The sequence below is a fragment of the Onychostruthus taczanowskii genome, unplaced genomic scaffold (assembly GCF_017590055.1).
Source record: "Onychostruthus taczanowskii isolate IOZ18803 unplaced genomic scaffold, ASM1759005v1 scaffold2, whole genome shotgun sequence".
NCBI classification, from domain to species: domain Eukaryota; kingdom Metazoa; phylum Chordata; class Aves; order Passeriformes; family Passeridae; genus Onychostruthus; species Onychostruthus taczanowskii.
In genome coordinates, this window is record NW_024499239.1 from 16,238,345 (window position 1) to 16,246,323 (window position 7,979).

The following is a 7,979-nucleotide window of genomic DNA, read 5'->3' on the forward strand; positions in this document are numbered from 1 at the left end:
GAAGGGAAGGGAAGGGAAGGGAAGGGAAGGGAAGGGAAGGGAAGGGAAGGGAAGGGAAGAAGCTTAAATGAAATTCTTAGACAGCAGGCTCTCTTTGCTATTTTGTGACAGGATGAGAATCTCGATATTAGTTTTTTAGAGGAAACAGATATTGGAGGCCCTCCCTTCCCTATTCACTCTGCCTGGTTTAATAGCAGAGGAGTAATCTATAATATACAATCCCAGGAGAATCTAGAAATACTTCCACCTGTGCCAGAGTTTTGGATTACTTGTCTAATAAATTATTTTAATCCTTCCCTCAGGCAAAGTGAGAAATTTGGCATATGGCAAATCTGTCCTTCCCTCCTCTGCCACATAAAGGTAGAATCCCACTCTGATTTACATGAAGTGCTCTACCACCACAACTAATGAAATCGTGTCAGAAAAAGTCAAGGCATAATCTAGTGCTACAGATGTTTTTCCGGAATGGTAGATTTCACAAACTTTCACTATTACTAGCTTTTATTGGGTTCTGAAAGTTCATGTATCTTTCTTCTGACTCCCTTTCTCTTTTGAGATACTTTATTGCAGGCTTGTAAAGCAAGTTCTGTTATGCTGCATAGGATTTTAGTTTATGGGGAGTGATCATATTTTTTATAATCTTGTCTCTTCAGACTTCAACAAGAGATAAATCACAACTTTGGCTAAAACAAGCATGTACAGAAGGACATTTTAATTAGAAATAAAATAAAATAAAATAAAATAAAATAAAATAAAATACAAATTTTGCTAGGGAGATCTTTGTATCAGTTCTTAAATAAAACTGATATTAACAATCACTCAGTAATCAAAGTTGAAAAAAAAATACCTTCCAAGCTCATACCAGGAGAAGCACAAAATCATGATATAGATAGTCGTTCTATTCATATGAATAGACAAATTTTGGGACAATCTAACAGACTGATTTGGAGACAGCAGTCCTAAGAAGATCCTTTCCTCTTTAGCTTTCTCAATGGCTACACAGCTTCATGTTCTTGCTCCTTTTTACTTTAGAAATCAAGGAAAACTAAAGTATTCTAAAAAAGCTACTGCTTTTTTTCATTAATGGACAGAAGTAAATACAATCAAAATTCTGGAAAATTTCAGACTGTTTTCTCACAAGAGAAATCAAACAGTCCTGGGAAAGGAATTCAGACTTATGGAGAGTCAAAGAAACAAGTTTTCCTCTATTTTCAACACCCAGAATGAGAAAACTGTCACCACTGATCATTTCCTTTGATGCCAGCTGCCCTGACAGGACTAGAACATTTTGTTATCAGTGATAAACACTGCAAAACATCCCACTGCATGTATCACCTGAGGGGAGCAGAGCAGTCTGAGGTCCACTAAGAGCTGTCCTCGTTTCTCAGGTTAGACACCTCAGCTACCAGCCTCTGAACCTGACATACATGTTTTCAGCAAGCCAAAAACCACCTTGTCCCCCTGCAGCATGCAGAAGCATTCCCTTCCCTCTACCAAAGCATCTACATTTCTAACTCCAAACTCAATCTACTGAAGTGCAACGCTGCTCTCTTAAGAATTCCTTTTACTGAACAAGCTCTATGACATTAACAAAACCAGTCATGTGATGATCACTAACACACAGCAATAAAGACAACAGGACAAAATCTGTCCTGTTTGTGATACCCAAGGCACAGAAAAGGCTGCACACAGAGCAGTCCTGCCCTCTCCTCTCAGAAGGGGCTACAGCCAAGCTGGCCAGATCCAGCAGCTCTGTGACAGCAGAGCTGTTTCAGCCACCCATCTCTCTTCCAGCCAGCATATCTATAAAACAGGGGAAAAAGGATCTTGCAAAGTTGTCTTCTTCCTTTACAGCCTCGCTAGCTCCTTTTTACTGAGCAAAAATGTATTTTTACTAATCCCATTGCTGAAGTGAACATGACACTTCTCCATTTCAGGAAGGTTTAAAATCTTGCTAAGAGCAAATGAAAGCTAAAATCCCAAGACATTCAAGAGAATAAATTTTAAAAACGCTCTCTTCCTACTGTACAATCAAAATTGGGATGTGTGAATGTTGGGGCTTAGCATTGGTAATACTGTTAATACTTTTTCTTGACTTTCTATTCTCCTCTGGTTAAACAAATTAAATAGGAAACATTGCATTTCTCACACTCCCCAGCGTGAGTCTGGAATTGTTTCCCCTTGTCTGACTCCTGTATCAGTTCCTATTCAGAAAGCAGCTGGTCTCTGAATAGATTCTGAGCTGGTTATCTCCACACACAATATATCATAGTCGATCCAGGCTTCAATTATTTTTTTTCCCCAGGAAACAATTATTTTACTATTTGTCAGTCTTTCTCCAACCCCTGCCCCATAACTTTTGAAACGGTTGGCCAATTTTAATGAAACCTGGCAAAAAAAGCACAAATCTTAAGGCATTAAATTCATATCATCTTTGTGCAAATCAATAGGTGAGGAGGAAAGATTTTGAGCAAGCATTATTATTTCTGCTGTTTCACTGAAGGTTTTTTTTTTCCTCTTGTTTTCCACATTCTTCAGAACAAGTCCCAAGGGCTGTCCTTGAAGTGCAATAGCTTGGGGGTACTCCTGTGGGTAGGCAGTAAATCTCAACTCCCATTCAGACACTCCATCTGGATTTACAGTGGTATCAGCCTCAGATGGGCAACACACTCCTTTCTCTCTGCCCCTGTGACAGAGAGACAAGCAAGGATGCCAGGCATGTGCTGGGGGATCCAGTGGGACCTGCAGCAGACTGGCAATACCTTTACTGCACCTGAGCCACTGCCCCAGTTTGCAGCAGGGTGGGGTTTCACCTACGGCCCTTCACACCGGCCCCTTTACACACCCCACACTACCAGTGACTTCAGACAGCGTTCCCTGAGCGCTCAGCAGCACCAGGAACCAAGCATGGGAGCAACAGCAACAAAATGACCCACCTCCTTCCCTGCCTCCACCCCACCTCTCCTAGAAGAACCCTGTTGATATGTGACTCACCATTCCTGTTCCTCCAGATCTTTGGCACTCCCAACACAAGAGAACAAGACAAAAGCCCAAATTATTGGTTTTTATTTTTGTTATTTTCCTAAATAACACTTTAAAAAATTTCCACAGAAAATACTATTTTTTAACTACACACAATAACTCTTATTTTTACTTGAGGATTACAACCAAGGTTGCAGAAATGATGGCATGAGCAATTTTGAGCACCCTATTATTTAGTAGCAAAGTCCTGCTTTGATCCATCTCCCTGCTGACTTCAATGGAACTACACCAGGTATAAATTAAAGCAAAATTCAGTCCATCAGCTCTACTTTAAGCTTCATGCATTCCATTTAAGCAATGCCTCCACCTTGATTTCACCTTGCTGTAGTCAGCAAAGAATGCTGATATAAAATGTGTCATGCTGTTGTGTATCCATTCACTCTGCTTTCATGTTTAAGCTGTACCATTTTACCTTACCATTAAAATTACATTTAGGCAAAAGTGAAAGAGTGTAGAAAGAATGTGTAATCTCTTGTGCTCTCTCTGGAGAACAAGTTTCCATTAAGTTTTCTCTGTCTCCCTGTACACAAATAGCAAAAACATGTATTTTCCAGTCAAAAACAAGCACCAAAGTAAAAACTCTATTAAAAAGAGCACAGTAACTCCTTCTAACATTTTTCACCAGAATGGAGAAAAAAAGTGGTATTTCTCCAGCATGCAAGAACCTACATTTCAAAAAAGAAAAGAAAAAAGGCAAGGGAAAAAAAAAAAGAAAAAAAGATATGCTGAGATCATCAATCACATTAGCAGGAATATGTCCGACTCCCTAGACACCAATAACAATCCAAACAATATTACATCCATTAGTCATTGTTTGCTTGTGAAGAGGTAAGAAAGCTGTAGTGTGCCTGTCCCTTCCCTCATTGCCATGGAAGCGAACAGCACAAACGTTGCATCACCAGCCACAGGCATGGCCACACAGACGGGCTTTCCTCTCACAGGCAGGTCAAGGCTCCACCTGCCCTTGAAGATTACTTTCTTGGTTACAACAACAACAAAAAATCAAGTAACACTGTGTATTAAAGTTATTTGTGACAGTGATCTTTTTTTGGTCTCAAATGTCACCCTCCAAACAGGCTCTATTCATCTCACAAAACTTGGGCATGCAGAAACTCAATTTCTTGGCTTTGATAGAGACATAAAATAAGAAAAATGGAGAAGAGGCATACCTGTACCTTCAAAATAATGTACTTTAAAAAGCATTATGTGTGAGTTTGGTGTCACACTGAAGTTATGAAATTGGAAAAAATAATCCTAACTTTTCAGATAAAGTTCTACTCAGATCTGTAACTTTAAATGTTTCTACCATGTTAAGATATATAAAATAAAATGAGTTAATGTCTCTGCATATCAATAAAAAGCATTAAAAAATGCAGGTTGATGAAATGTGACTTAGAAGACTTCTCAACTTTTTCTCAAACTTTAATCAGACGATCTTCACAGCAAATACAACCAGTTATATTACTTACTGAACATGAAAACTTTAGTTTTTTACAAAGCATTTCAGTCTATCTATTTAACTTGCCAATTTGAGGAGCCATCAAATGACCATCTCTGCCGAACTTAAGCATTACTGACAACAATTATCCTGCTCTCCCTGCTGGGAGAACCAGGGTCTCATGGTAGTTCTAGTTTTGCTCAAGGAATCTGTTTAGAAGTGACCATAAAGTTCTAGAGATGTCAGTACAAGATCATGACAGCCTTCTCAAAAAAAAAATATTTCCTTTCATCACTTTAAAATGCGTTGTCTAGTCACTGTTTTCATTTCTGTCCTTGCCAAAGGCTTGCCTGTGGAAAACACTTAGGACAGGCAGGCTCCCATTGAAGCAAAATACATTCATTGTTCTACAGATAATTCACTTAAGCCACAAGCTTCTCATTTTACACAGGACCTAATTGCCAGCCAAATAAAAAATATATATACCTGTTCAAACAAAAACATGACTGACACCTGGAAGGAAACATGGTTACAAAGCCAGAAAGAGCACTTCACGCATGCACTATTAAATAACAGTTTATCCAAATGTTCTTATTTACATACCAAAAAAAAAAGGATGACAGAATCATATCCTCCGTTTATGGCAGTCCAATAACATTTTATCTACTGCAACTATTCCCACGTAAGGATATGGACATCACTCCAGTCACATCACAGCTGAAGGTACAGTCCGTGCCTTGGCTACATTTCAGTCTGCAACTACAGCATTTCATGCTGCAGTTTAGCTGAAGCCACATATGCTGTTATTGATGAAGCATAAAACCTCAGCAATGCTGGCACCATTTCTCTGCTGCTCCAAAACACAGTGGACGACTGTGATTACTAGTGCTGCTCCTAGGCATAATTTTGCCTTTTTTTAGAAAAATCCCACAACAGTAAGCACCAGAAAGTCTGAGGCTTTCTCTGACTAGAGACATTCATAAAAGTATACTGTTTATGCACAGGAAGAAACAAAGATGAAATATGCATCAGGCAATGCACATTCATACAACAAATCAATTCAGCATCCACAGTTCTGGGGTTTATCGTGCCATAACAAACATACCAATAAGCTACACACTAAAAGATAATAAACCTCAGAGAATGGATGGTAACACAGATGGTGCAAGGCACAGACATATTACCACATACGTAGAGGAAGAAGTGAGCAATTCATCCAGGACAGATCTCTTGTTAGTGTTGGGCAGCTTTAGAGCTTTTACTATCCAAGAATCTGCTCAGGCATTTCAGTTATTCCTGTTGAAAAGCCTTGATTTTTACTACAGAACTCAAAATGTTACTAAAGAGCTCCCCTTTCTGTGTACCCTTGTCTGTAAAAGACTACAGTGGTTACAGAGGAACATCACCTTTGTATGCTCAGTACTGACTGCAGTACTTTTAACTCTGCAGAGCACAGAATTTTGCAACAGAGTTCATCATGGAGGAAGGGCATCTCCTATCACTACCAAATTTGTTAGATTAATCCTCGACTCCCATGCAAAGTGAAGGACTTTTACCTTCTTTTTTTACTTTCTTAATCCAGCTGTCATCTGGATTTCAGATACTTCATAAATTTAGATTCATTATCAGCATACACAGCATGAAAAAAGTTTTTGAGAGAAGTGTTTCACTGAAAAAAGGAAACCAGAAAACATCAACTAACGTGCCAAGTTCAGTTACCACTTTTATCAATTATGGCATGAACTGAACTCAAGAGAGTTTAAGTCTATGAACACTCATAGAAGCAGTTGGGCATGTTGGCCACTCTGAATTTGATGCTTGTGGTAGGCATCCAGAGAATAAGATTTCTGCAACATTGTCTAAAAAAGAAAGTGAGCTATTGCCAGTGCTTTAATTATGCTACTACAAGTAACAAGTATTTCCAAATTCATCATAGTTATTCATCATTTTATTCCTATTTCTGCTTCAGGTGAAAACTATTTGTGCCCCCAGTTAGACAAAAATGAGACAAAACATGAGACAAAAATATGTTAATCTGAAATCACAAGTTGCATGGCTTGCTGACGTGACAGCAATGGCCGAAATGGGTCTGCCCAGCCCTAGAGTCATTCTCATATTCAGGGACAAAAAGCAAGCCTAGAGCTAGAAAGATAAAAAAACACCTTCCCAGTCCTAGTAGCCCAGAGAGCAGGCACACTGTGAGCCACAAGCACCTTCCCTGAATTTTGTGACTTGTACTTTCATGTACTTGTCCAGCCTGCAGCCATGTAACAATTTGTTCCCACAATATCATATACATGTAATTTCTGTCCCATTTCTTAGTATTTCTTCAGCAATTTAAATATTGCTTGAAGTTTAGGAACTGCATCTGGAACTACATCTGCTACTTTACTTAGACGACATTAGGAAACTTACTGAGACTTCTTGTATTAAATATATGTCAAAAATATTTAAAAGTTAGACTGTCCTAAAACAATGCAAAAGCAACTTTAGTCATAACCAGTTGGTAAACACATATAGCAGGGGCTACAGGTTAAATTGTATCACACAGCACCAGGTCCAGATGCCTCAAACAATTCCAGGGAGGGTGGTTCCACCACTTTGCTGGGAAAACCATTGCAATGCCTGACCAACCGAACAGTGAAAAATGTTTTCTAATATGTAATCTGCATCTTCCTTGCCTCAGCACATTGGACAGTTGTGACCGTAACACTGACACATGGAAAACAATGGCTAAGGAGGTAATCAGGAAACAAGAAATTGTTTGAAAACATTTCTTTTACAAGAGCACATGAGAATACACTGATATGTAAAGGTGGCAAGCTCAAATTCAAGTTAAGTATCATCTTCCAGCTGTTTCCCCCAGGGATGCGGCGGCAGCCGCCCCTAAGGCCAGACGGGGCGCGAAGGGAGGCAGTGCCTGTTGTCAGTGAGGAATAGCCCCCAGCCGTCCCGAGCGGCCGATCCCGAGCGGCCGATCCCGATCCCGATCCCGATCCCGATCCCGATCCCGATCCCGATCCCGATCCCGATCCCGATCCCGATCCCGATCCCCGCCCGCCGCCGGTGACTCCGCGCGACCCCGCCCCGCGCCGGCCCCGCCCCGCCCCTGAGGGAGGAAGCGCGCGGCGCCGCCCGCACCGTGATGGCGGCGGGCGGCCGAGCGACGCCGCGGCCGCTCCTCTCCTCCCCTCCCTTCCCTCAGCCCGGCGGATCACGGTCGCACCGGCCCGCGAGCCGCGAGCGGCTCCGCCCCCTCCGCCCCTGTGCAGGGCCCGCGGCGGCTGCGCGCGGCCCCGCCAGTGCTCGTCCCGCGCCGATGGCGCCGCTCTCGGCGGCGGCGCCTCCGCCTCCCCCCGCGCCGCTTCCTCCCGCCGTCCCCTTCCGCTTCCGGGGTCAGCGCCGCCGCTGCTCGCTGAGCAGCCCCGTCCCGGGGCCCGGCCGGCACCGCCGGCAGCAGCTGCCGCCCCGCCGCCCCCATGGCCACCAACCCCCAGCC